The 27,099-nt window shown below is 38.1% G+C and overlaps 1 protein-coding gene and 2 long non-coding RNA genes across 13 annotated transcripts in view; 1 reads left to right on the top strand and 2 right to left on the bottom strand.

The window, feature by feature from the left end:
- Positions 1–13,511, bottom strand: part of LOC116663028 — a 63,133-nt gene extending 49,622 nt beyond the window's left edge. For all 5 annotated transcript variants that reach the window (XR_004319042.1, XR_004319040.1, XR_004319039.1 and 2 more), the window contains exons 1-2: positions 13,343–13,511; positions 5,976–6,034 (exon numbers count right to left, since the gene is read on the bottom strand). This is a non-coding gene — a long non-coding RNA (uncharacterized LOC116663028). The remainder of the gene's footprint in view (positions 1–5,975; positions 6,035–13,342) is intronic.
- Positions 13,512–13,580: 69 nt separating this feature from the next.
- Positions 13,581–27,099, top strand: part of FANCC (FA complementation group C) — a 182,714-nt gene continuing 169,195 nt past the window's right edge. For all 7 annotated transcript variants that reach the window (XM_032477467.1, XM_032477466.1, XM_032477469.1 and 4 more), the window contains exon 1: positions 13,581–13,801. The gene's annotated coding sequence lies outside the window, so the exon portion shown is untranslated. The remainder of the gene's footprint in view (positions 13,802–27,099) is intronic.
- Positions 17,047–26,113, bottom strand: LOC116663030. Its single transcript, XR_004319050.1, has 3 exons — positions 26,012–26,113; positions 25,077–25,082; positions 17,047–17,057 (listed from the first exon to the last, which is right to left on the bottom strand). It is a non-coding gene; the product is annotated as an uncharacterized LOC116663030 (long non-coding RNA).

Genomic DNA, 27,099 nt, shown 5'->3' on the forward strand with positions numbered 1-27,099 from the left:
TAAGTGAAGTAAGTCAGACAAAGAAAGACAGATACTGTAAGGTAATCACTTACATGTGGAATCTAAAAAAATACAACAAACTAGTGAGTATAACAGAAAAGAATAGCATTGCAGAGGTACAGAAGGAACTAGTGGTGACCAGTGGGGAGAGGCAAGGGGGAGGGACAAGATGGAGGTGGAGGATTAAGAGGTACAAACTATCAGGTATAAAATAAGCTACAAGGATGTGCTGTACAACATGGGGAATATAGCCAGTATTTTATAATAACTATAAATGGAATATAACCTTTAAAAACTGTGAATCATTATATTGTATACCTGTAACATGTAATATTGTACATCAACTATACTTCATAAATAAATAAATAAATAAAGTTATAAAAAAATACATCATTTGAAAATGCTCTCCCTTGTCCCAAAATTCACAGAACAGTCATGCTCATGAATAAGGGCGAAAAAACATTATTTCTTCTAAAATCATCCTCAACATAGTATTACCAACTTGGGAAGGTCACCTGTCCTCCCTCCTACCCCTAAAGAGGGAACTGGAGGAACTAATCAGAATCTGGAGAAATGAGAAAATGTGATTTGAAAAAAATATATATATTCAATACTTTATACTTGAAAATATAAATAAAACATTACTTTTCTATAGAATATAAAGCTTATTAAATGACTCCTAGGTCCTTAAGAGAAGTTTATCAGAAATGGCAAAGACTGGGGGAAATGATGAGTTTTGTATTTGTTTAAAAGTGACATGAGTTTAAAAAATGTTGGGAAACACTGTCCCAGTGGAATAAATGATTAATGTTATATAGAGGATCAAATCACAATGTTTCTGCCCATCATTTTAAAATGTTTAATGTCTTTAAACACTAGTATTGCACATACGCAAATAAGCAAATACAGAGTAAAACTTCATTTCATTTGATAATCAGTGTCCTGATGTAAACTCAATTCCATAATCCTTGGGTCATTATATCTACCTATGCACTAAAAATTACAAATACTTTAAACACATGCATTAATCTTAATTAAATCAGTGATTTATCTTCATATAACAAGTAGGGTTTTTACAATATATATATAATTACTATTACTAATGGTTCTACTTTAACTTTGTCCTATGGCTAATTCTTACTTTCAGCAAACTGAAATTCACATGGAAAGAAATCTTACAATTATTTGTAATACCCAAAGCTATATCTAGTTTCTATAAGTAGCGTGAACTGTAAATTTTAATTCGTTCTGAAAGAGTGTGGGAAAATCCAAGAAATGATCCTCAAAAGAAAAATGGAAGTGTTTTCCTTTTCTTTTTACATAGATATTATGTATATTGGGCATAACACAAATCACTTCCAAAGAATTTAATTTTTGCTCCCTCCCAAAACACTAAAATAGGGCAAAATAAATTAAATAGGCATAAACTCATAAGAATAAAGAAAGCAGAATAGACAACAGCAGAGGCCAGAGCTCAACAAAACTGGAAGTCGGCAAGCAAATCAATGGATGGTGTGTGTCTTGGCAGACTGGAAGCTAAAATCTCCAGCTGCCGGGAAGATCAGAAGTGAGCAGATTTGCACTAGTAAACCGTGGGATGGCTCAGGAATTGGAGGTGCTGGGTACTTCAGAAGCGTGGGTGCAGAGCAGAGCTAACAGCAGGAGGCAAACTGGTGGTGTTTGTAAGAAACAGACCCCCAAGCTGCATTCTGCTCCTTCCTCACCACACAGCCAGAGAATTACCCTGCCCCTACACTAGCTGAAGGCAGGAGGGATTGAACCATAGGACTCTGACCTTGTGGATACACGCCAACTTATGGCGGGGATAAAGTGCTGTACTGAAAAACTCAAGTGAAAGTCCATACGCTGAACTGGGAGAAATGCAGCCCCTGTATTCTGCCCAGGTCCCCTAACATAGACAGCCAGGAGTATGGTCCCAGGAAGGAGTTAAGAGGACTCTTCTCTGCTGGAAAACTAACCATCTCCTCCCCCCAAATTACTAGATACTGATATTTAGGGTTACCCTACAAAAAGGACAGGCTGACACCTTCAGCACTTAGTGAGGACCACCCACTGACAAGATCCAACCAGGTATGTGGAATTTCCAATGGGCCTTTAGTGCCTCAATCTTAAACATGAGTAGACCAAGTTCATCATAAATCTGAAGAAACCTTTCAGGATGGAAAACAAAAACAAAAACACAAAAAGGAAACTCAGAGACCATTCAAGAAAAACATCAAAATTAGAGGACATGTTGTATCCATGAAACAAATAGGAGATTATAAATATGGAACATTTAGAAAACAAGACAGAGCCTTTGAAAGTAGAACACAATTGCAGAAGTGCAAAATTCAACTCAAGATTCAGAAAATAAAGATGAAATATCCCAGTAATTAAGAGGGAAAAAGGCAATTAGACAGAAAAATGCAAGATAAATTATAAGAAAAGTAGTCATTCAACTAATCTTCATTGAACACCTGCTTTGTGCCAGACACTGGCCTGGGTATTCAGGGTACCCAGGACTCAGTGAGCAAGCCAGCTGAATACCCCTGCCCTCCAGGACTTCGTATGTTAGTTGAAGGAGCCTGAAAATAAACAATAAACATAATAATTAAGTCAATTACATAATATGTCAGGAGGTGCTTTGGTCGAAAAGAATAAAAATTGAGCAGAATAAGGGGATTAGGAGGGTTAGGAGGGCTTTTTGTTCTGGTTTTTGTTTCCATTTTAAGTAGGACGATCAGGGTATACCTCATTAAGAAGGAATACTTGGGGCAAAGACATGAAGGAGGTGAGAGAAGCAAGAAGCAACAGCTAGTGCAAAGGCCCAGAGGTGAGACCTTCCAAGGCATGTTCGAGGCAGAGCAAAAGGGCCACTGTGCTGAAGCCAGGTGAGCTAAGGAGGATTAATAAGGGGATGATGCCAGAGCAACTGCAAGACTTCAGAGGCAGTGAGCCTTTGCAGGCTAAGCTCTATGGACTTTGACTTTTTTTTTGAGTCAAATATGGTGCCCCTGGAGGATGTTCCATAGAGAAGTGCCAACTCTGGCTTTTAAAAGGAGTAAATGGCTGCAAGATGGAAGCAGAGAAATCTAAGAGCAAAGCTGTGCAGTGATCCAGGTGAGAGATGGTGATACCTGGGACCAGAGTAGTAGCAGTTGAATAGTTCTTTCAAGGGAGGATGCAGATGTTGATAAATTTAAGAAATCAGCAGTGGTAAATAAACATGTGTACGGCCACTGCTGAACAAAAATATTGTATAAGTTCACACTACTACGTATAAAATAGATCAACAAGGACTGATTTTACAGCACAGGGAACTATATGCAATTTCTTGTAATAAGCTTTAATGGAAAAGAATCTGAAAATATATGTGTATATATATATATGTGTGTATACATATAACTGAATCACTTTGCTGTACACCTGAAACATTGTAAATTAATGACACGTCGATAAAAAATAAAATTTAAAAAACTGTGTAACTTAAACTAGCAGAAGAAATCTCAAGTACCCAGTGGAAAAGAGGAAAAGAGAAAAAAATTAATGGATCCAGGGATATAAAACAGAAAATGAGGGAGAGGGGATAGCTTAGTGGTAGAGCACATGCTTAGCATGCACGAGGTCCTGGGTTCAATCCCCAGTACCTCCTCTAAAACTAAATAAGTGAATAAACCTAATTACCTTCCTCCCTCCAAAAAAAAAAAAAATTAAATTAAAAAGATTTTTAAACCAGAAAATGAGTTAGTTGATTTCATTTTTATTTACTTGCTACTAGTTTCTATATTCTGAAATAAACCCATATTACTTTTTAAATTGTGAAGATTTAGCTTTTGTTCTAAGGGTCAGGCCCTCCTATGTCTCACTTCAGAAAACTCGACTTGGGCTCCTGGAGCCACTTCATCAGCCTGGAGTCTAACATCTAGAAGCAGAATCGGGGTTAGGAGGAAGGGATGGCTAAAGTAAGGAGGAAGGAGGTAGGGGCCCACCTCTTTGATCTTGCTCCTTAACTGGTCCTTCTGACTTTGCTCAAAATTTCTCTACCCAAGGTACTCCTGCCCTAGGACTGGCTCAGTGCTTCCTACAAACCAGGCAGACTGCCTAGAACAGGGGCCACAAACTCAAGTACTTTTGGGGTCCATCAGGTAGGAGATGTGACAAGGTTGTAAATGTTTCATTATATTACAAATTGGGAGTGCAGAGAAAATGCGGGTCTTAGGTTTGCTCCCCAGGAGCAGGCCATGAGATGAGCTTTTGTGTACAAGTGATTTATTAAGGAGGGCCTCCTGAAGAAGCCAGGAAAAGGATGGAGAAGAAGGACAGGGAAGGGGAAGAAACCAAGCAAGCGTTCAATTTCTCCTGGAGCCCCAAGTCTAGTTTTTCAAAACGAGTCCCTGCAGGGCCTGGCCCTTAGCACAGAAGCACATAGAAGCCAATACAGTGGCACCAGAATCAGTGTAAGAGGTTTAACAGGAGCTGGGGGATGCACTGCCATTCTTGCAAGATTTCTTTATGTTGACTCTACTCAATACGATCTACCTTATGACCCCTCTCCCTTTGGTTTATGGTGGGGGTGGGGAGCAGAGGCGGAGGTAAAAATTTAACTGTTAGTTCTGTCTGGCTTAAAGATTGTAGTCTGTTCACTTAATTTAACTGTGTCTTTAGTTGGTGCTCAGCTCTCTCAGATAGAAATGTTTCTCAGTTACTCCTCCCCTCCTTCCTTCTCTTAAGATTGTATCTTGAGGTATGGGGGGTAGAGTGTCTTATACACTCCTATGGTGACAGAGAAGGGCCAGTGTGTCCTGTTGAGGTGTCCTTTGACGTCTCTGGCCTCTGGAACGATGACCCTGGTCCTGTTAGCAGGTTGCCTGGATGTCATTCCCTTCTGATTTGTTCTCTTTGTCAGACAGGTCACAGTCTGGGGTGATCCCCTCCTGACTTGGCATCACATTGACCTTCACGAACTGTAGACTCCTGGGTCTGTGCCACATTTTTCCCTCCAGCCTTTGGGCTCAGCAGTCAGAGGTTCATTTCCTGTCTACTTACTCTGACCATCAACTTCCAACTCACCGACACTGGTATGGGGAGCCCCAGGGGCAAAAAAATTTTTTATTGTGGCAAAGAATATATAACATAAAACTTGTCATTTTAACCATTTTAAGTGTACAATTCAGTAGCATTAATTTGATTCACAGTATTGTACAATCATCACCATGATTTCTAAAACTTTTTCAACATCTGAAACAAATTCTCTTCACTACACCCTTTTCCCAGCCCTGGTCATCTCTAATCTACTATCTCTGTAAATCTGCCTATTCTAAACATTTCATATAAGTGTAATCATGGAATATTTGTCCTCCTGTGTGTCTGGCTTATTTCACTTATCAGAGTGCTTTCAAGATGTATCCACGTTACACCTCCTACACTGCTGATGGGAATGTAAACTGGTGCAGCCACTACGGAGGACAGTATGGAAGTCCCTTAAAAAAACTAAAAATAAACTTACTATATGATCCAGCAATCCCACTCCTGGGCATGTATCTGGAGGAAACTATAATTCAAAAAGACACATGTACCCCAGTGTTCATAGCAGCATTATTTACAATAGTTAAGACATGGAAACAACCTAAATCTCCATTGACAGATGACTTGATAAAGAAGTTGTGGTATGTTTATACAATGGAATATTACTCAGCTATAAAGAATGAAACAGTGCCATTTGCAACAACATGGATGGACCTAGAGATTATCATATTGAGTGAAGTAAGTCAAAGGAAGACAAGTATCATATGATATAACTTACATGTGGAATCTAAAAAAATTATACAAATTCTATTTACAAACTAAACACAGATTCATGGACATAGAAAACAAACTGGTTACAAAAGGGGAAAGGGTGGGGAGGGATAAATTAGGGGTTGAGACTAACAGATACACATTACTACCTCTAAAATAGATAAACAACAAGGACTTACTGTATATAGCACAGGGAATTACATTCAATTTCTTGTAATAACATATACCGGAAATGAATCTGAAAAGAAAAAAACATATATGTATGTAAATGTATAAATGAATCACCTTGCTATACACTTGAAACTAACATTGTAAATCAACTACACGTCAATAAAATAAAAAAAATGTACCCATGTTATAGCACGTATCAGAACTTCATCCTTTTTTTATGGCTGGATTATCTTCCATTGTAGGTATATACCTCATTTTGTTTAACCATTCATCTGCTGACAGACACTTGGGTTGTTCCCACCTTTTGGCAATTGAGATTAATGGTGCAGTGACCATTGGTGTACAAGTATCTACTTGAGTCCCTATTTTCAATTCTTTTGGGTCTATACCTAGTAGTGGAATTGCTGGGTCATGTAGTCATTCTATGTTTAGCTTTTTGAGGAACTGCCAAACTGTTTTCCATAGCAGATAAACATTTTATACTCTTACTAACAATGTATGAGAGTTCCAGTTTCTCTACATCCCTCACCAACACTTGCTATTTTCTGTTTTGTTTTGTTTGATAACAGCCATTCTAGCAGGTGTATGAAATGGTTTTGATTTGCATTTCTGCTGACTGATGATATTGAACATCTTTTCCTGTGCTTACTGGCCACTTGGAGACCTTTGAAGAAATGTCTACTCAAGTCCTTTGCCCATTTTTAAACTGTGCTGTCTGTTCTTTTGTCAGAGGTGGATTTTAAGAGAAGTACAAGGACAAAGGACCCCTGTACGTTCCTGTAGGCTTTACAGAATCTACAGAATCTCTCTGAAGAAGGGAGGACCTGTAGGACATGCTCGTATCCTGGACTGAAGGTCTCTTATGCCTTTATATTCTTCCTTGAATTCTCAGTGCTAAAAAAAGTGGTGCTTTTCTTTTACCTTTCCTACAATGTACCCTCCTTCTGTCATCAAGAATAATAGGTAAATTCTATGAGCTGGGTTTTCCTAGCCTCAGCCTAGAGAATTGATTCATTTTTTTACATATCCAGATCACCTGAGTATGTTGCTGAACTGCAGATCCTGGTTCCGCCGAGCTTTAAACAAGCTCCCAGCTGATGCTAACGCTGTAGGTTCACGGGTTACACTTTGATTAGCCAGGTCTCAGAGGACAATTTACACATTAAAAACAGTTTGTGAATATTCCCCCAAATGGTTCCTGGGCCCGATATCGGTTTAGCAAGCAGCTTCCACACTTGAAAAACAGAAGGATACTATTAGGACATCACCAAAGATTTCTACAGAGTGCCTCGCACAGGAATCCCAAACTCAAGTGCTTACAGGGGTCAGTCTGGGGCTGGATGGAGACCACCCAGCTGGAGATCCTCTGCTTGTCTACAGGGAGCACTGCTCTTGACCTACAGCTGACGGTTCCCAGATAGAAATGCTGGCCCAGGGCACCCACATAGTCCATTTTTTAAAAAAAGAAAAGTGGGATGCAGAGAATTTTTGGTGAAATCCTCTGATTTCTAAATGTTTTCAATTAATTTTTTTCCTCAAACATCCTTCAAGCTAAACAAAACAAGCCTGTTGGGCAGATGCAAACAAAGTTCAGGGTGCTTGCTTATTCTTTCTGGCTCAGCGTTTTGCTAGATCCTCAAAAGATACAGAAGAAGAAGACATAGTTTCAGCTCTTAAGGTGAGTATGGCCTTGTTGGGAGCAAGGATATATGCACATGAAATAGCCAGGGAGCAATGCGAAGACGTGCCTGCAAGTGTGAGAAGAAAAGAGATCCAAGCCATTACAGGAAGCTGTGAAATCAGGCCCCTGTGAAAGTGGAGATGATGCTCTGTCACTTGCTGTCCCGCAATTTTTTACAGTTAAAATTACTCCTGATACATTCTCTATTGACTTACATGCAAAATGGGAGTGACATTTTTTATCACACTTCTATGTGATGAGATTACGCCGGAGAGACTAATTAAATGAGACAATAAATGCAACGTTCAGCAAGATGCTTGGCTTCATAGGTGCTCGTTAAATTTAGTTTCTCCCACCTGCCCTTCTAGATCTTGGATCTCGAGGAATGGAAGTATAATCACTCTGTCTCTCTAACATACACACACACACACATACACACATATATACATTGGTATCATGTCTGGAGTTTGTTCCTTTATCAAGCAGCCATTTTCTTTCTAGCTTCATTAAGTTATAACTGACATAACATTGTGTAAGTTAAAGTGTACAATGTGATTTGATACACATACATATTGTGAAGTGATTACCAAAATAGAGTTAGTTAACATCTCCATTATCTTTTTTGGGGGAAGAGAACATTTAAGATTTACTCTCTTAGCAACTTTTAAGAAGTTTACAGAATTGTTAACTACAGTCACTGTGCTGTACCTTAGATTCTCAGAATTTACTCGTCTTGTAACTGGAAGTTTGTACCCTTTGACCTACGTCTCCCCATTTCCTCCACCCCCTCAGCAGTTGCTTTATTGTATGACTTGAGTGTAATGAAACCTTAATGCAGCACACGAACAAACGCAGTTAATTAGTCTTACTAGAAAATGGTAGGCAATCTGAAACAGACACAAAAATGGGATAAAACTTACTTATTTTTGATTTAATAGTTGTCAGAATTAGTCAAGTCATAAATATGCATAATTTTTTTTTCATTTGCTATTTTAAAAGTACTTATTCTTAGCAGTTCTTTAATATTAATTTCATGCTAAATGAATCATTATGAAATACTTATGAGGAAAATCATTTTTAAGCCATGTGCTCATTTTAAAATGTAATTCATTATTTTTTGCAGGCAATAAAAATGTGCCATGTTAGTTATAACACAACATGATTGGTGGGAATGCATGCTCTAAATAGGAATGCACTTTTTACTGAACTAAAGAAAATCTGACTAAAACTGCTTTTATATATGTTTTTTTTTCCAAATAGAGTATATTATTCCTTAATGGAAAAAGGACAATTTTTGTTTTCTGGGAATTCTATGTCAGAGTTTGCACAATGATAGAGTTGTTTATCCTTTCTACAATATTCACAGAATTTTAGTATGTGGATAAGAGCCTCCCACCTTCCTGTCTTTTGAGGTTATTAGACCCCTCCTCCCCCTCCCTTTTTTGAATGAAACTTGCTGCTGCCTTGAGTTGTCTCATTTTGACAACTGTGTATCTATTGAGCTATGCTGCTGGAAGAGACGTTGATTAATTAAAGGAAGATTCCCTTCACTAGACTAAGCTTCACAAGAGCAGAGAATATGTATTTTTTTCCTTTCTTTTCTTTACTTTTCTCTATTCTAAAATAAGTCCAGGGTTAGGCAAACCAGGTAATGCCCATGATTACTGGGGACCCAGGGTCCTTCTATTTCTTTTGTTCTGCATCCTTATTCCAGGATCATTGTCCTGAGGTACCTTACGGTCAGAGATGACTGGACCTCCAGTAGGAAGCAAGAAAAAGAGGAAAGGGCTAAAAAGGTTGTTGCCTATTGTCTTTGTACCTTTCAAGAAGTCTTTCTTAAGGTCCCACCTTCTCTTTAGCTTCCACTTCTCTCTTACTTAGTTACATGGACACCCCTAAAGCAAGGGAGTCTGGGAAATGTAGTCTTTTTTTAATTGGGCACACTGCATGCTAAGTAAAAGCAGTGTTCTCTTACTAACAAGGGGAGAGGAAGTAGTAAAATGAGATTAATAAGGACAATCTAATGAGCTTTTCATGAAGCAAAATTTATTCAATTTATACGATTTCTTTGAGACTCCCTCCCATCTTAAAGTTAAAAATGTTTTTTTTTTAAAATTGAAATTATGGTAGATTCCCCCTCATCCCCTAAAGTCGTTATTTGACCAAACATATGTTAACTTTATTAGCCCTCTAATATTAAAGACATTTCACTGGCCCACGTCTAGGGAACTCCTGGATGGGGGAGGGTATGGCTCAGTGGTTGAGCTTATGCTTAGCACGCACGAGGTCCTGGGTTCAATCCCCAGTGCCTCCTCTAAAAATAAAATAAACCTAGCTAAAAAAAAAAAAAACCCTAAAAAAAAAAAAACACGAAGAAACTTCTTTTATCTCTCATATACTGCTGATGGAAGTATAAATTGGTCCAACTGGGAACTCCTGGATTACATAGGTGAGCTGTGAGATTTCTCCCAACTCCAGGTGTTTTGGTATCCGGAACACAGCCTATATGCTTTATGCCTTCTGTTTGGGAAGTTCTCAGGAGGTGTCAATTGATCAATTTATCAAGTAAGTTCAGCCGAAGTGCTAATGCCCAGTGACACAAAGAACTGCCATTTCGAGGTCCTTAGTCAGGGCTTGCTTTGCAGTAGAGGAAACTCACCAAAGTCAGAATAAGTGAAGGGGTGATTATTGTGAGAATACAGGGGAATCTTATACACAATTAAGAACAGAAAAATAGTCAGTTTGCCTTAAAATTGGGCTTAAAAATAGAAAGTTGGGAATGGCAACTATCCCCTATCTCTCATGGAATAACATGATCTTGCAACTTTTTTGCTTTTTTCAGACAATCAGCTTTCTTTGCTACATATGCATTTTTTCTTCTCCCAGTAACTTTGGTTGGCATGGGATTTGGCTTCTGTGATGTAGGAGTGGTACAATCAATCTTAGTGCTGAAGTTTCAAATTCCCCTGCAATAGCTTGATTGGCTCAGTGAGGGTCAGGTTAGCATTCCTAGTTCAAGTATCTGTGGCAGGGAGCTGGGCAATCAGTACAAACACGCCTTGCTAAGGTGCATTCTTTCAGCAGAGCCTAGGGAATGAGTGTGAGTGGGGAGGGTGGTGGTACCATGCAACAGTTATAATACATTTCCCTTTTCCATTACTTTCCACCTCTATTTCCTGGCAGCCCTGTTTCCTCGGCTGCGTTTCCCCCATCAGGGTGGCAGATCTAAGATCTTCACTATTACCTGCACCATTTCTTGAAGGATTTATGCACAAACATTATTCTTACTGTTTTCATCTCCAATTCAACATTCATTTCCTCAGTCAGAATGTTTTCAGAGGAAAGCAATGTGGTGACTAACATGCACAAGCCTCTGGGGTCACATCGCCCCTCCCCTATTTCTGCCCCACTAAAAACTTGGGAAGTGGTCTGGTACCTAGTCTGGGGCATGAGCAAGAGAACAGCAAGTGATAAGAAACACCAGCACCAGAGTCAATCTCTTTGTATCTGAAGGTGCAACAGAGATTGTGCATCAGTTTCTCTACCTGTGAAATTGGAATGCTGCCTACCACATAAGATCACTGTGAGAATTAAAAAAAAAATAATCAGGCCAAGGAATCAGCCTAGTGCCTGGGATTTAATAAACACTCGTTAAATATTCACCATTAAGGCACTAGAGGCAAATATCAGAGCCATGGCAAGATAATGTTACGTGCTGGGGTGCCATATGGGAGATGGAAACTAGGTAGGTGTCTGGACTAATTCTGGAAACATGAGTCTTACTATAATGGCTATAATGCAAGACAGCTGACTCTATTTATTAAATTTTGGAAGGAACATTTGATTTGACGAACTTTGCAGCACTCAGCTGTGCTGTTTTTCCCTCTAGAATGTAAAGATCCTAAAGGATGGGTTCCATTAGAATGGATTTAATTATGTCTAAGGATGAAAAAAATTTCACCTACACATGCCATTTTTCATTTTTGCCATATTATTTAAGTGTGATTTGACTCTACAGAATAACCAAAATTGTTTCTAGAAACACACATACTCAGTTTTATGAGGCAGTTAAAAATAGGATTCATATCTAAGTATTTGTCTCAGGAAACTTTTCAAACATTTTATAAAGTGATCGTCTCATTACTGCTTACATATTAGGATAGCTCCATACATATGGATTCCAGATAAAATGAATGTCCTGTAAATATGTATTTGGAAATTTATACTATACATTTTCCCACTTAGGTCTAAATTAGGCTTAAATATGATGTCCTTTCACATATTGTAACATTGAATAAGCCTAGCAACTCTTTATTAACTACTGAATTAAAAAGACATAAAACCACAATATGGCAAGACCCCAATAATTAATGCTACAAACACTAGAAATGATTTTTCAGCAAACATTTATAAAGACCTAAATACCAAAACAGATTATTTTCTCTAAAGAAATACATGGTTTAATTGCTTCCTTTGCTGATAAACACAAAATTTAAACTTGCTCATATTTTTTACCACAAAGACTTTCTTCTTACCGCCAAGGTGCCATGATGTGTATCACTCAAGAATGTATCTCTGTACACAAAGTCTTCTTTGGATTTACCCACACTGAACCACGCACACATCAAAAAAGCACAGACCTCTTCAGCTGGCAGGAAATATTTTCAAGAATGGATTTAACATCTCATTTTTTAATACAGTTGCAGATCCTGACAAATTTGTCTCAAATTCTGGATTGGGTTCCTTTTTATTTCCCTTTAATTAAAAAAAAGTTACATACCAACGTTGTCACTTACAAGCTGCATAAACTTAATAAGTTATCTAATCTCTGAATTCAACATTCATTGGTAAAAGGGGTCTTCCTTCATTATAGAAGGGTGGGTGTATTTAAATATTTTTATTACATGTGTACATTGCCTGGTAATAAGATTTTCTGAAAGCGCCTGTGAAGTTGTAGTTTTATAATTATAAGGCATTGATTTTTTTTTAAATTGAAGCTAAAGGTTAGTTTCCTCAGACTTTTTTTTCCAATTTAAATATCTATGAAAAACTTTCATGCATTAACTCAGTTCAAGAATTAAAAAAAAATCCACCAAGACACGCATGGAATTTTATAGAAAATGCTGCTTTCCATTTAAGTGATTTAAACTCAGCACTGAACTGATGTGAACCCCAACCAAACACTGTATGTGTTGGGCGGCACCCTGCAGGCCTCCAAGGCCTGTACTCACTCAGCTTCAAGACCAAAGAACCTGGAGTCAGCAACAGAGATATAAATGGTTTAACGGATGGAGAGATCATGCGTGTCTGATACCAGGTCCTCCAGCAACTCCCCACTGTGTGTGTAGCAGAGCCCACTACCAGCAGAGGGGCACGGCCCTCGCCGCCCCTTTGATAAGAATAACCACTAGCTGGAGCCTGGGACAAGCATGTAGGGTCTGTCCTCAGTAGGATGTGGGTGAAGGGGGCACGGGTCCAGCATGGATGCACACATAGCAAGAGAACAGCCACCTTGAGTGGCCTGACTAGGCAGTACGGAACTGATTTTGGTGGTGGCGATGGTGAGGGATATTAACTCAAGAAAGATTCCTTTTTTGTGCGTGACCACACCAAGAAAATCTATTCTAGGCCTTGTTTAGAGGTGTTCTTGACAAAGACTCAATTTTTCTTTTAAAAAACTAACTTTCATCTTACCTTCTCTGCATCGTGAGCAGAATCTTGAAACAACTGGGCCACAGCCCATTAAAAGCCCCGGAGTTTTTCCTTCCGGGTCCTTCCTGGGGTGCAGCTGTGACCCTGCGGACACCTTAGGCAGCCTCAGCAGCTCCACCTGCCCAGGGGCCCCCTGGCCGGGCCGACTTCCGGCCCAGACCCGGCCCCGCCCCGCCCCGCCCCGCCCCCACGAGGACGAGATTCGTCCGAATTTCCCGCGATGCCGCGAGGACGCGGGGTGCTCGCCAGGCCCCAGAATGCACTGCGGATACGTGTGCGCCGCTCCACTGCCGAGCGACCGCGGGAAAATTCCAAAAAAGTCTAAACAAAACAAAAAGGCAGTACGAGGCAAAGCCACAGTTTCAAGCCGCAAAACCCGGGCGGTGGCAGCCTTTCCGCCAAGGCCTAAACTGCTGAAGCAGCTCTGGCGCGGACCACCCGGTAAGAGAGAGGCCGCAGAACGGGAGCGAAGGCAGCTGCCTCCCTCGGGGGTCTGCCGACACGTCAGCTTTGAAGGGTGGGAGAGTAGGGAGGGAAGACTCGCGAGAACGTCCGCTGCGCTCCTCGCCTCTAGGTGGGCGAGCGGGGGGCTCCCGCCGCGTGCAGGGGCTCCCGCCGCGTGCAGGGGCTGAGACGGGGAGGTGGGTAGGGGCTTGAGGTGGCGCCAGCCCGAGGGGCGGGGCCGCAGGCGAGGGGCGTGGTCAGAGCGCGCGGCAGGCCCAGGGGATGGAGCCGTCAGAGGGTCACTTGGAAGGGAGCCCCCAGAGCGCTGGGAGCCGGGAGTTGCGTTTTGGCTCTTTTTGTGCATTGAGCAGAGGCAGCTATGTCTTCTTAAAAGGGGAGGTGGAAAGGTGACTTTCTTCTCCCTGGATCTGTGGGAGCTGGAAAAGCTCGCGTCTTTTAATTCATCATTCTTTACAGCTGGCCGCCTGCTCGCGGCATGGTCCCCCGCCCCCTGGGCGCTGGGAGAGGGAGAGGTCCAATTAGAGGAGTCCCGGGCGCGGCTTTTACTCTTCCTGCTCTCCAGGCCTTTCGTCCTAGAAGGGCGGGCGGGTTCTGAGGGGCCATCATCTCCCCGTAGCTCTCTTTTTTTGATTGGCAGGCCAAACGGAGAGGTGTTGCGGGGGGTGGGGGGGGGAGTGTGTTGTTTGTTTAGCTTGCTTTTTTTCGTGTTTTTTACGTGGGCGTGTATACAAACCATGAACTCTCTATGGTCATGTTATATGGGCTAGAGCGGTCTGGAGGGGGAAAACGGTTTCGAGTTTTTGAAACATGAGAAATTTGGGACCTGTCAAGGAAAGGCCAAGGAATTTTCCAGCAAAGACTTGTATGTGCTTCTAATTTTGTCCTACTCTGAAGCTTTTGAAAAGCTGGGCTCCTGGTTTCATTCTAACCTGTGTTCCATTGAATGCATCTGAACTGTGATGTGATTGACTGATTCATCCGATGAGCAGGGCACTTTTGGACCACCCAACTTTAGTTCTTTGTGGCTGTCGCTCACCTTTAGTGTTGTGCAGCTCAGAACGTTTTCTCATTAATCCCCTTAAGATGGAGGAAAGATTGTTATAAATGATGAAATTCATACCATGTGTTGGATCACTTATTACAGAAACTTAGAAAACATATTCATTGTGACTTTATACATTAAACTTGAATCAAATTGATGTTTTAATTTAATATATTGTGCCAGATTCACAAGGAAATAAACCGTCCTATACATTACATACATGTACAAGAAAGACTGCATCAAAAAAGAATTTGCTTTTCCTAGTTATATCCAAGGCCTCTTTCCTTCAGAGTCAAAGTTATACCCTGCTTCTTTAGAATTGGGCTAATTATACCTTGGTGTATTATATGTTTTAATTCATTTTTTTCATTGTTCAGTCATATTCCTCTTGATTTATTGAAAAACATTAAGGCTCCAGAAAAAAGGCAAACTGTGTAGGTTGGAATGTCGTATTTTTTCTGTTCTGTAATAAAAAGCATTAACTTGATTGATTGACTGGATGTGGAAGATGTGTTGCTGTGTGTATGTGAAACTGTGCATGTACATTTTTAAATAAATGATATTTTTAACCAGTTCCATATTTCAGCAAGTAGTTCCAGCGACAGTTATACAAATTTTGTATTTATGAAAGCCAGCTACAGGGAGGCCAGCCTGGCCAGTAGAAAGTTGGATTGATTATCCAGGCCACAGAGAGAGCCAGGGAATTCCACATGTGTGGCAGTTTCAGGTTGATAGTTGTGGAGCCTCAAGTCAGGCTGGAAATCAGCTCCAAATGAATCATTATTATTTTTTAATTGAAGTTTAGTTGATTTACAATATTGTGTTAGTCTCAGGTTTACAGCACAGTGATTCAGTATTTTTGTAGGTTATACTCCATTTTAAGTTATTATAAGATAATGGGTATAGTTCTCTGTGCTATACAGTATATCCTTGTTGCTTATCTATTTTATATGCAGTAGTTTGTATCTATTAATCCCATACCCCTACTTTGTCCCTTCCCACCCTTCCCTCTCCCCTGTGGTAACCACAGATTTGTTTTCCACATCTGTGAGTCTTTTTCTGTTTTACATATACGTTCATTTGTATTGTTTTTCAGATTCAACATGTAAGTGACATCATACAGTATTTGTCTTTCTCTCTCTAACCTACTTCACTTAGTGTGATAATCTCTAGGTCAATCCATGTTGTCGCAAGTGGCATTATTTCATTTATTTTTATTGCTGAGTAATATTCCATTGTGTGTGTTTATTACATATATACATGTATATATCACATTTTCTTTATCCAGTCATCTGTCAATGGATGTGTAAGTTGCTTCCATGTCTTAGCTATTGTAAATAGTGCTGCTATGAACATTGGGGTGCATGTATTTTTTTCAAATTATAGTTTTCTCCAGATATATGCCCAGGAGTGGGATTGCTGGATCATATGGTAACGGTTTTTAGTGTTTAAAGGCATCTCCATACTGTTTTCCATAGTGGCTGTACCAAATTACATCCCACCAACAGTGTAGGAGGGTTCCCTTTTTGCCACACCCTCTCCAGCATTTATTGTTAGTGGGCTTTTTAATGAAGGCCATTCTGATCATATACCTCATCTTTTTAACCAATTGTTGGTTGATAGGCATTTGGGTTGCTTCCATGTCTTGTCTGTTGTAAATAATGCTGCTATGAACATTGGGGTGCATGTATCTCTTTAAATTAATGTTTTTGTCTTTTTTATCCCCAAATATGTACCTAGGGGTGGAATTGCTGGATCATATGGTAGTTCTATTTTAATTTTTTGAGGAACCTCCATACTGTTTTCTGTAATGGTTGCACCAGTTTACATTCCCACCAGCAGTGCATGAGGGTTCCCTTTTCTCCACATCCATACCACCATTTATTATTTGTAGATTTTTTGATGCTAGCCATTCTGACAGGTGTGAAGTGATACCTCATTGTGGTTTTGATTTGAATTTCTCTAATGATTAGTGATACTGAGCATCTTTTCATGTGTCTGTTAGCCATCTGTATGTCTTCTTTGGAAAATGTCTGTTCAGGTCTTCTGCCCGTTTTTTGTTTGGGTTGTCTAGTTTTTGATGTTGAGTGGTATGAGCTCTTTGTATATTTTGGATATTAACCCATTGTGTCATTTGCAAGTATTTTTTTCCCATTACATAGGTTGTCTTTTTGTTTTGTTGATGGTTTTCTTTGCTGTGCAAAAGCTTTTAAATGTTCTTAGGTCCCATTTGTTTATTTTTGCGTTTATTTCTTTTGCCTTAAGAGACTGATCCAAGAAGATACTGCTATGATTTATGTCAAAGAGTGTTCTGCCTATGTTCTTTTCTAGGAGTTTTATGGTTTCATGTCTTAGATTTAGCTCTTTAAACAATTTTGAGTTTATTTTTGTATGTTGTCTGAAGGAGTGTTCTAATCTCATTGATTTACATGTGGTTCCCAAGTTTTCCCAGCACCACTGTTGAAGAGACTGTGTTTTCTCCGTTGTATAGTCTTGCCTCCTTTGCCATAGATTGATTCACCATTGGTGCACGGGTTTATTTCTGTGCTCTCTATTGTGTTCCATTGATCTGTGTGTCTGTTCTTTGTGACATTATCATGCTCTTTTGATTACTGTAGCTTCGTAATATAGTCTGAACTCTGGGAGGGTTATACCTCCAGTTTTATTGTTTTTTCTCAGGATTGCTTTGGCAATTTTGGGTCTTTTGTAGTTCCATATAAACTTTAGGATTATTTGTTCTAGTTCGGTGAAAAATGTCAAGGGTATTTTGATAGAGATTGCATTAAATCTGTTGCTTTGGATAGTATGCCCACTTTAATAATAATAATTCTTCCAATTCAAAAGCATGGAATATCTTTCCATTTTTTTGAATCTTCAGTTTCCTTCATCATTGTTTTATAGTTTTCAGAGTATAGGTCTTTCACCTTGGGTAAGTTTATTCCTAGATATTTCTTTGGATGCAATTTTAAATAGGATTATTATTTATTATTATTATTATCATTATATTATTATTATTATTTTACTTTCTCTTTCTGGTATTTCATTATTAGTATATAGAAGTACAACATTTCTGCATATTAATCTTGCATTCTGAAACCCTGCTGAATTAATTTATTCTAACAGTTGTTGGGTGGAGACTTAAGAGTTCTCTTTATAAAGTATCATGTCATCTGCAAATAGTGACAGTTTTACCTCTTCCCTTACAATTTGCATACCTTTTTTTTTTTTTTCTCCTTTTTCTTACCTGATTGCTGTGGCTAGAACATCTGATACCATCTGATACCATGTTAATAGAAGCATCAAGAGTGGACATCCTTGGCTTGTTTCTGAATTTAGCAGGAAAGCTTTCAGCTGTCATTGTTGAGTATTATGTTGGCTATGGATTTGTCATAAATGGCCTTTATTATGTTGAGATATGTTCCCTCCATACCTACTTTAATGAGAGTTTTATCATGAGTGGGTGGTAGATTTTGTCAAAGGCTTTTTCTGTATTTATTGAGATGATCATGTGATTTTTATCTTTCCTTTTGCTAATGTGGTGTATCGTATTGATTGATTTGTATATGTTGAGCCATCCTTGTGACCCTGAAATAAATCCAACTTGATCATGGTGTGTGATTCTTTTTATGTTTTGTTAGATTTGGTTTGAAAATATTTTGTTGAGGATTTTTGCATGTGTATTATCCAAAGGTATTAGCCTGTAATTTTTTTTTTTTTTTTTGTAGTGTCTCTGTCTGGTTTTGGTATCAGGATACTGGGGGCCTCATAGAATGAATTTGGGATCGTCTCTTCAGTTTTTTGGAATAGTTTGAGAAAGATAGATATTAGTTCTTCTTTATATGTTTGGTAGAATTCCCTGTGAGGAAGTTCAGTCCTGGACTTTTGTTTGCTGGAAATTTTTTAAAATTACGGATTCAGTTTCACTTCTAGTGATCAGTCTATTTGAATTGTCTGTTTCTTCTTAGCTCCATCTTGGCAGGCTGTATGTTTCTAAAAATTTGTGCATTTCTTCTAGGTCGCCCAATTTGTTGGCATATAACTGTTTATAGTATTCTCGTGTTTTTTGGTATCTCTGTGGTATTGGCTGTTATTTCTCCTCTTTTATTTCTTATTTTATTTGAATCCTCTCTTGGTGAGTCTGGCTAAAGGTTTATTAATTTTTTTAAAATATTTTCAAAAACCAACTCTTGGTTTCATTGATCTTTTTAATTTTTTTAAACTCTGTTTTATTTATTTCCTCTGTGATCTTTATCATTTCCTTCTTTGTGCTTTTTCTTTTTTAAATTTTTTTGTGTGATAGATATGGTTGTTTATTTGAGAATTTTTTTTTTATGAGGAAAACCTGTGTTTCTATGAACTTCCCTCTTAGAACTTTAAATGCATTTCATAGATATTGGAAAGTTGTTTCTGATTTAATTTGTCTCAAGTATTTTCTGATTTCCTCTTTGATTTCATGATTGACCCATGACCCATTGGTTTTTTAGTAGCATGTTGTTTAGTCTCCCCATGTTTGTTCTTTTCCCATCTTTCTTTCTGTAGTTGATTTCTAGTTTCATACCATTGTCAGAAAAAATACTTGATATAATTTCTGTCCTCTTAAACTTGTTGAGGCTTGTTTTGTGACCTAGTACGTGTTCTACTGGAGAACTTTCAATGAGCAGTTTGAAAAGAATGTGCTTTGTGCTTTTTTGGGATGTAATTTCCTATAGATATTAATTAAATCCAACTGGTCTATTGTATTTTAAGACCACTGTTGTCTTACTGTTTTTTTTTTCTGCCTGGATGATCTGTCCATTGATGTCAGTGGGGTGTTAAATTCTCCTACTATTACTGTCTTATTGCCAATTTCTTCCCTGATGTTTGTTAGTATTTGCTTTATATATTTAGATGCTGCTTGTTGTGTGCATATGTTAATAAGTGTAATATCCTCTTCTCGTATTGATCCTTTTATCGTTATAGAATTCCCTTCTTTGTCTTTCACTATAGCCTTTGTTTTAAAGTCTATTTTGTCTGATATGACTATTGCTACCCCTGCTTTATTGTTTCTGTTTGCATGAAATAGCTTTTTCCATCCCCTCACTTTCAGTCTGTGTCTGACTCTGAAGTGAATCTCTTGTAAGTGGTACATACATTTTTTTTAAAAAAATCCAGTTAGTTATCGTATGTCTTTAGATTGGAGCATTTAGTCCATTGACATTTAAAGTAATTATTGATAGGTATATACTTATTTCCATTTCATTTCTTGTTTTCTAGTTGTTTTTGTAGTTTTCTGTGTTCATTTCTTTTTCTCTCTTTCTTTTGTTGTGGTTTGATGATCTTCTTTTCTAGTATGCTTGCACTCTTTTCTTTTTATTTTTTGTATATCTATCATAGTTTTTTGATTTGTTGTTACTATGGGGTTCTTATATGTTGACCCATAATTATATCTACTTGCTTTAAACTGTTAGTCATTTAAGTTCAAACATATTCTAAAAGGTCTACACTTTTTACTCCCTACTACTGTGAATAGAATTGTATTTCAGTTTTCAGTTTTGGATTGTTCATTGCCAGTATGTAAAAATTACAGTTGATTTTTGTATATTTATCTTGTGCAGCCTTGCTTGATTGTTACTTTAAGCAGGTTTGTGTGTGTGTGTGTGAATTAGAATTTTCTACATATAGTATTGTGTCATCAGTAAATGAAAACAATTTTACTTCTCCCTTTTTATCTGGATGCCTTTAATTTTTTTCCTTTTTGGCCTCAAACCTCCAGTACATTGCTGAGTAGATGTGAGGAGAGTGGACATTCTTGGCTTGTCCCTGATCTTAGGGGGAAAGCATTTAATCTTTACCAGTAAGAGTGATTGTAGCTGTAACTTTTTCAGAAATGCTCTTTATCGGGTTGAGGAACTTTCCTTCATTCCTAGTTTGTTGTTATCATGAATAAATGGTGTATTTTTGTCAGATGCTCTTCTGCATCTATTGAGATAACCATGTGGTTTTGTGTCTTTATTCTATTAACATAACTTGTTATGTTTATTGATTTTTTTAATGATACACTAATCTTTCATTCCTAGGATAAGTCCCATTTGTTCAGGGTATATAATCCTTTTTTTATGTTACTGGATTTGGTTTAGTAATATTTTGTTTAGTATATTTGTGTCTATATTCTTGAGGAATGTTGGTGGATAATTTTCTTGTGCTGTCTTTGTCTGGCGTTGATTTTATGGTAATACTGGCATTTTAGAATGAGTTGAGAAGTGTTCCTTCCTCTTACATCTTCTGGAAGAGTTTGGGAAGGATTAGTAATTTTTCTTCTTTAAATATTTCATAAAATTCACCCATGAAGTTATCTGTTCCTGGATTTTTCTTTACGGGAAAATTTTAAATGACAAATTCAGTTTTTTTACACTGCATTTATAGGTCAGTTATAAGTCAATTTTGATTTTTTCTTTCTTTTGGTAAATTGTCTCTCTCTAGGATTTTTTTTTTCTTCACTAAGTTATGCACTTGTTGATGTAAAAGTGGTTTAACTTTTTCTTAAAATCCTTATGTCTGTAGAGTTAGTAATGACTGCCCCTGTTTCATTTCTGATTTTGGTAAGTTTGTATTCTTTTTCTTTTTTTCTTGATCAGTATAGCTGAAAGTCTGTCAGTTTTGATCTTTTCAAAGAATCAACTTTTCATTTCATTGATTATCATCTGTTGTTTTTCTGTGTTCTATTTCATTGATTTCTACTATATTTTTTATTACATCTTTCATTCTGCTTGCTTTGGGTTTAGTTTGCTGTTCTTTATAGTTTCTTAAGGTAGAGGCGTAACTTACTGATTTGAGACCTTTATTCTTTTCTAATACAACCATTCGAAGTTAAAAATTTCTTTAAACATTGCTTAAGCTGCTTCTCCAAAATTTTGATATGTTATGTTTTTGTCTTCATTTAGTTCAGGATATTTTCTGATTTCCTTTGTGATTTAGTTTTTGACCCATTGGTTATTTAGAAGTGTGGTGCTTAGTTTCCAAATATTTTGGAATTTCATACATTTTTGTTGTTGATTTCTAAATTTAACTCCATTATGGTCAGGATGTGAGTTTTTAAAATTTATTAAGGCCTATTTTGGCTGTCCAGCAACAAAACAAGATAAAGCTATGCTTTAAAAGTGAACAAGTTTTACTCTTTCCTGGAATGAGCAAATGACCAATCCTAAAGTTCAGTGTATTAATTGCTGACTATATTACATTTCAAAATCAGCTGTAGACCAACTGAATGTTCTGTTTTCTAAAGCCAAAATTGTAAAGTTAATTTCTAACAACGTATACATAAAGTAAAAATTCGAAGGAAAGAGAAGAAAATTATATACATATATACATACATTAACACATATGTATATATGTAAGTATACATGTGCACATACAATAAGCAAATAAATAATATACAAAACTGTTATAATCTTTGTTCCTGCAGTTGACCACAAGGTCATAATTGATATCTGTGTCTTGTTTCCATGACTTAGTCCTTATTTCCTTTGCAGTCAGCTAGAACCATAGATGGTTCGAGTTTTTTACCTAATAAATAAACAAACCTTGATTCCTGAAGGATCGTGAGCTGCAGATGCTTTTCTTGCTCTGATACCACTCAAAGCAGGCAGCCTTATGCATGACTCTACAGATGGGACAAAACAGTGCATGCAAATGTGATATATGTTGCCTCCAAAATTCAAAAAAATTACCCCACCATTGTTCTTCTTTTCATGGTAGGTGATGCAGAGCAGAGCAACTTATATCTCACTTTATAGGGGATGTCTCAGTGTGCTCCAGGTCAAGAATCAGCAAACTGTGGCCTATGGATGCGAATTGGCCTGCCACCTGTTCTTATATGACCTGTGACCTAAGAATGTTTTTTGTATTTTTAAGTGTTTGGAGAAAAGAAAAGAATATGTGACAATCCCTAAAGCCTGAAATATTTGCTATGTGGATCTTCACAGAAGAAGTTGGCTAATTTTGTGGGGTTTATCTCTCACTCACTTGTTGACATGTATATTAATAAGGCATCTAAAGTACTTATTAATTCCTGCTAATTAGATCAGTCAGTGTAGTGTTGTCCATGTAGGAGACCAGTGTGAAATATTTTATGTAACGTCAAGACAAGGACCTCTGGCTCCTGCAGCTGACATGGCTTCCCCAGTGCACAGCTCCTGTCGCCTGAGTGGTTCCTCCCGAGCTCGGCTCCCCCACTGCCCAGCTTCTGGGGCTTGCAGCTTCTCCAGCAACAGGCTCCTGCGCTTGCGTGCTCCTCTAGGGTCCAGTGGTGTGCTGTGGCCAGCAGCACCCGACTGCCAGCAGCTTACCCCATGATTCCCCTCAGGTGATTTTGTCACAGAGCACCTCCAGTGAGACACCTCCGTGTGACCAGCTTTTCATGGCACTCTACAGGGCCTTCTGTCTGTCAAGTTACAAAAGGTGGATTTCTAGCAAGTTCTGATGGCACATCACCCACAGAGACTTCACTGCCATTCAGCAAGCCATGGTTATGCCCTCTCCAACAAGATCTACGTCTCATTGGGTTCATGGTGGGTGGGGTCAAAGGGGGTGCTCTTCCTTGGGTGCTGTATCCTAGCACTAGAAGTAGTGGGTACTCTTTATATCTGCTATTCCTATATTCTTTTTTCACTTTGACTAGACAATCTCTGGTTACTCCAGTCTCCTGTTACAGTAAGTAATTCTTTATATTTCATTTTCCTATTCAAATAGGAAAAAGTAGTTTTTCTCTCCTAATTGGACCCAGACTAATCTATCACCTTTGCTTCCAACTTCCTCAAGAAACAGTGAGTGGTGAGAGTATTTAGCCTGTTCATTTTCTTGAATAGTGAAATAAAACCTAGGGTTACTAACACTTCCATGTCACAAACGGTATGTTTTGGTGAGAATGTGTTATAATATGTATAGTGATGAGTTGGGCTTTATATTTCCCTTGCTCCTTCCAGGTCTTTGAAAATTAGAAACAGTACATGTACCACAGGAAGTGGGGTTAGGGAAGAGGAGGGAAGAGGAAAGGAATTGGTACTGTGGTCAGTGTTATGGCATCCAGTGGATAGGACCCCCAGATGGCCTGGCTTTACATCTGTCTGATGGTGCTACTTCTTATCTTTTATGTCATGGTTTTCATTTTTCAGATTTCTAGGACTGTTTTTTCATTTTCCTTTAGGGGCCCAGTGCTGATTTTGTAATACAGAATATATATGTTATATGAACATTTTATGTAAATTTAATCTACTTTAGCATAATCTGAGATCTGAGGTCTGATACTCTGGTGATTACCCATAAGACAGTTTGAGACTGTGTCAAGTCAAGTTTTTCACACACACACACACACAGTTATTCAGGGTAGGCCTTATTTAAGAGTTTGAGTTTGGCTTTGTGATCCTTTACCTGGTCAGGTTTGAAGGTGCAGACTTGCTAAACTGTTTTGCTTCTCTCATAGGAATTTAGAGGTGCTATTACCTTAGTGACTTCCAGCATTCTCCTGGGGCTGGTTCCTTTTTGTTGTTGTTACTTATTTAAAGCAATCACATTGTAGGTTCTCCTTGTACTTAACCTATCTCTCTTACTCTGTTTGTGCATTGATGTGCCGTACTCACAGATTTCCTTGCCAAGCTCTGATTGATTGGTGATCGTTTCTGGTCCTTATGCTATTCATGCTATTGTCTAACGTGTGTATGCTTTATTTCCACAACTCTTGGCCAGCTTCTTCAGGATGGCAGACCTTTGTTGGGTACCTTTCCTACTTCTTTCCTTCCCAATAGGGCCTGGATTTTCTTTCAGAAGTCACGATTATATAGACTTCGGGGAACACTGATCTTACTTCTAGCTCCTGGGGTGGACTTAAGTCGGTTTAAAACAATCTGCCTTAAAATAAGCAGTAAAATTCACATGATCACAGTCATTGGTTAGGGATGCGTGAAGCTTAAGCAAGTACAGGCTGAATACATTCGAGGACTTTTACTTGGGACGCTGGGACAGAAGTGTATACTCTTTTCTGGTTGGTATAGTGTGTAATGGGACTCCTGTAATGACTGAGCCATTCTGTTGTCATGAGGGGAATGGGATGGAGGTGGATCAGCCTTGAAGCCTGCCCTATCTCCAGACTGGCCAGTTTCCTTTTTTTTCTTTTATAAAATTATTTATCTTTTGATTTAGTAATACATGCAATTGATATAAAATTCCCAGAAGTACAAAAACCTGTTATCCAATCACCTAGTTTCCTTCCACAGAGCTTGCCACTGTAACCATAAAGCATGTGTTTTCTCCATAAGGCATATCAAAGCCTTCTTGTGTTTAGTAATACTAGCTATCACTTGAGTGCTATGCTTGGGGGCCATTTTAAATAGCAAAATAACCCACAGAAAGCACAAAAATGTGAAAAATGTGGCACTAAACAGACCCCAAAATAACACTTGTTTACAGTATGACCGATGTGACCAATGAGCTAGAAGGCAGAGAGTCACCTTGTTCCACCTCAGTCAGCTAGGATTGTGTGTACTGGGTGACTCAAATTTTTTGCTACTCTGTGCATATCCACAAATTGAACACAGAAGTTCTACAAATATTGATTTTGGGGTTACAAAGAATTTTTACTGAGTAGATGAATTCGCAAATGCAGAATCTGTGAATAATGAGGATCGATTTCCTTAACAATATACCTTGGCAGTCTCTCCTGATGGTACACAGAATGTTGCCTCATTCTTTTAAATAGCTATGTTTTATTCAATTTGTGAATGCAACACAATGGATTTAACCAATCTCTTGTTAATGGAGATTTAGGTTAATTTTTTTCATTGCAAATAATGCTACCAAAAGTATTCCTGTATATATCATTTTGTGCATATGTATCTATAATTGTACTATATATTTCTAGAAATAGAATTGCCAAATCAAAGTATATGTGAATTTTTTATTGCTTTTTATTGAGGTATAAATGACATTTAACATAATTAGTTTCAGGTATACAACATAATGATTCAGTATTTGTATGTATTAGTGACTGATCATCATATCAAGTCTAGTTAACATTCATCACTATACATGGTTACAAAATTTTTTTTCTAGTGATAAGATCTTCAGATCTGTTCTCTTAGGAACTTTCAAATGTTCAAAGCAGTGTTATGAACTATAGTCACCTTGCTGTACATTATACTCCCATGACTTATTTATTTTACAACTAGAAGCTTGTACCTTTTGACAGCATTCACCCATTTGGCCTATTGCAGTCCCCTTCTCTGGCCCGCCTCTGGCAACCACCAATCTTATCTCTGTAACAACAAGTTCAGTTTTTTGTTTTTAATTTTTTTTAAGATTTCACATATAAGTGAGACCAAATGGTATTTGTCTTTCCTTGTCTGACTTATTTCACTTAGCATAATGCCCTCAAGGTCCATCTATGTTGTCTCAAATGACTGAGATTCCATACTTTCTTATGATTGAATAATATTCCATTGTATATACATACCACGTGTTCTCTATCCATTCATCTATCAGTGGACCCTTAGGTTGTTTCCATATCTTGGCTACTGTAAATAATGCTGCAATGAACATAGGGGTGCATATATCTTTTCAAGTTAATTTTTTAATTTCTTTGGATAAATACCCATCATATGATAGTTCTATTTTTAATTTTTTGAGGAATCTCCATACTGCTTTCCAAGGTGGCTGTACCAATTTGCATTCCTACTAACAGTGCATAAGGGTACCTTTTTCTCCACATTCTCATCAACACTTCTTATTTCTTGTCTATTAATAATAGCCATTCTAACAGGTGTGAGATGATGTATCATGTGGTAGTGATTTCCCTGATGATTACTTATGTTGAGGACTTCATATGCCCTTGGCCATCTGTATGTTATCTTTGGAAATGTGTATTCAGGTCCTTTGCCCATTTTTTAGTTGGGTTGTTTGTTTTTTTGATGTTGAGTTACATGAGTTCTTTATGTATTTTAGTTATTAACTCCTTATCAGATACATGATTTGCATATATCTTCTCCCAATCAGTAGGTTGCCTTTTCATTGTGATGTTGGTTTCCTTTGTCGTGGAAAAGCTTTAGTTTGATATCACCCCATTTGTTTATTTTTGCTTTTGTTTCCGTTGTCTTTGGAGTCCAATCCACAAAAAAAAAAAAAAAAATCACTAAGAGTGTTGTAAATGGAGTTACTGCGTACATTTTCTTCTAGGAATTTTATGGTTTCAGGTCTTTTTTTCCAC

Source organism: Camelus ferus, chromosome 4, assembly GCF_009834535.1.
Source record: "Camelus ferus isolate YT-003-E chromosome 4, BCGSAC_Cfer_1.0, whole genome shotgun sequence".
NCBI classification, from domain to species: domain Eukaryota; kingdom Metazoa; phylum Chordata; class Mammalia; order Artiodactyla; family Camelidae; genus Camelus; species Camelus ferus.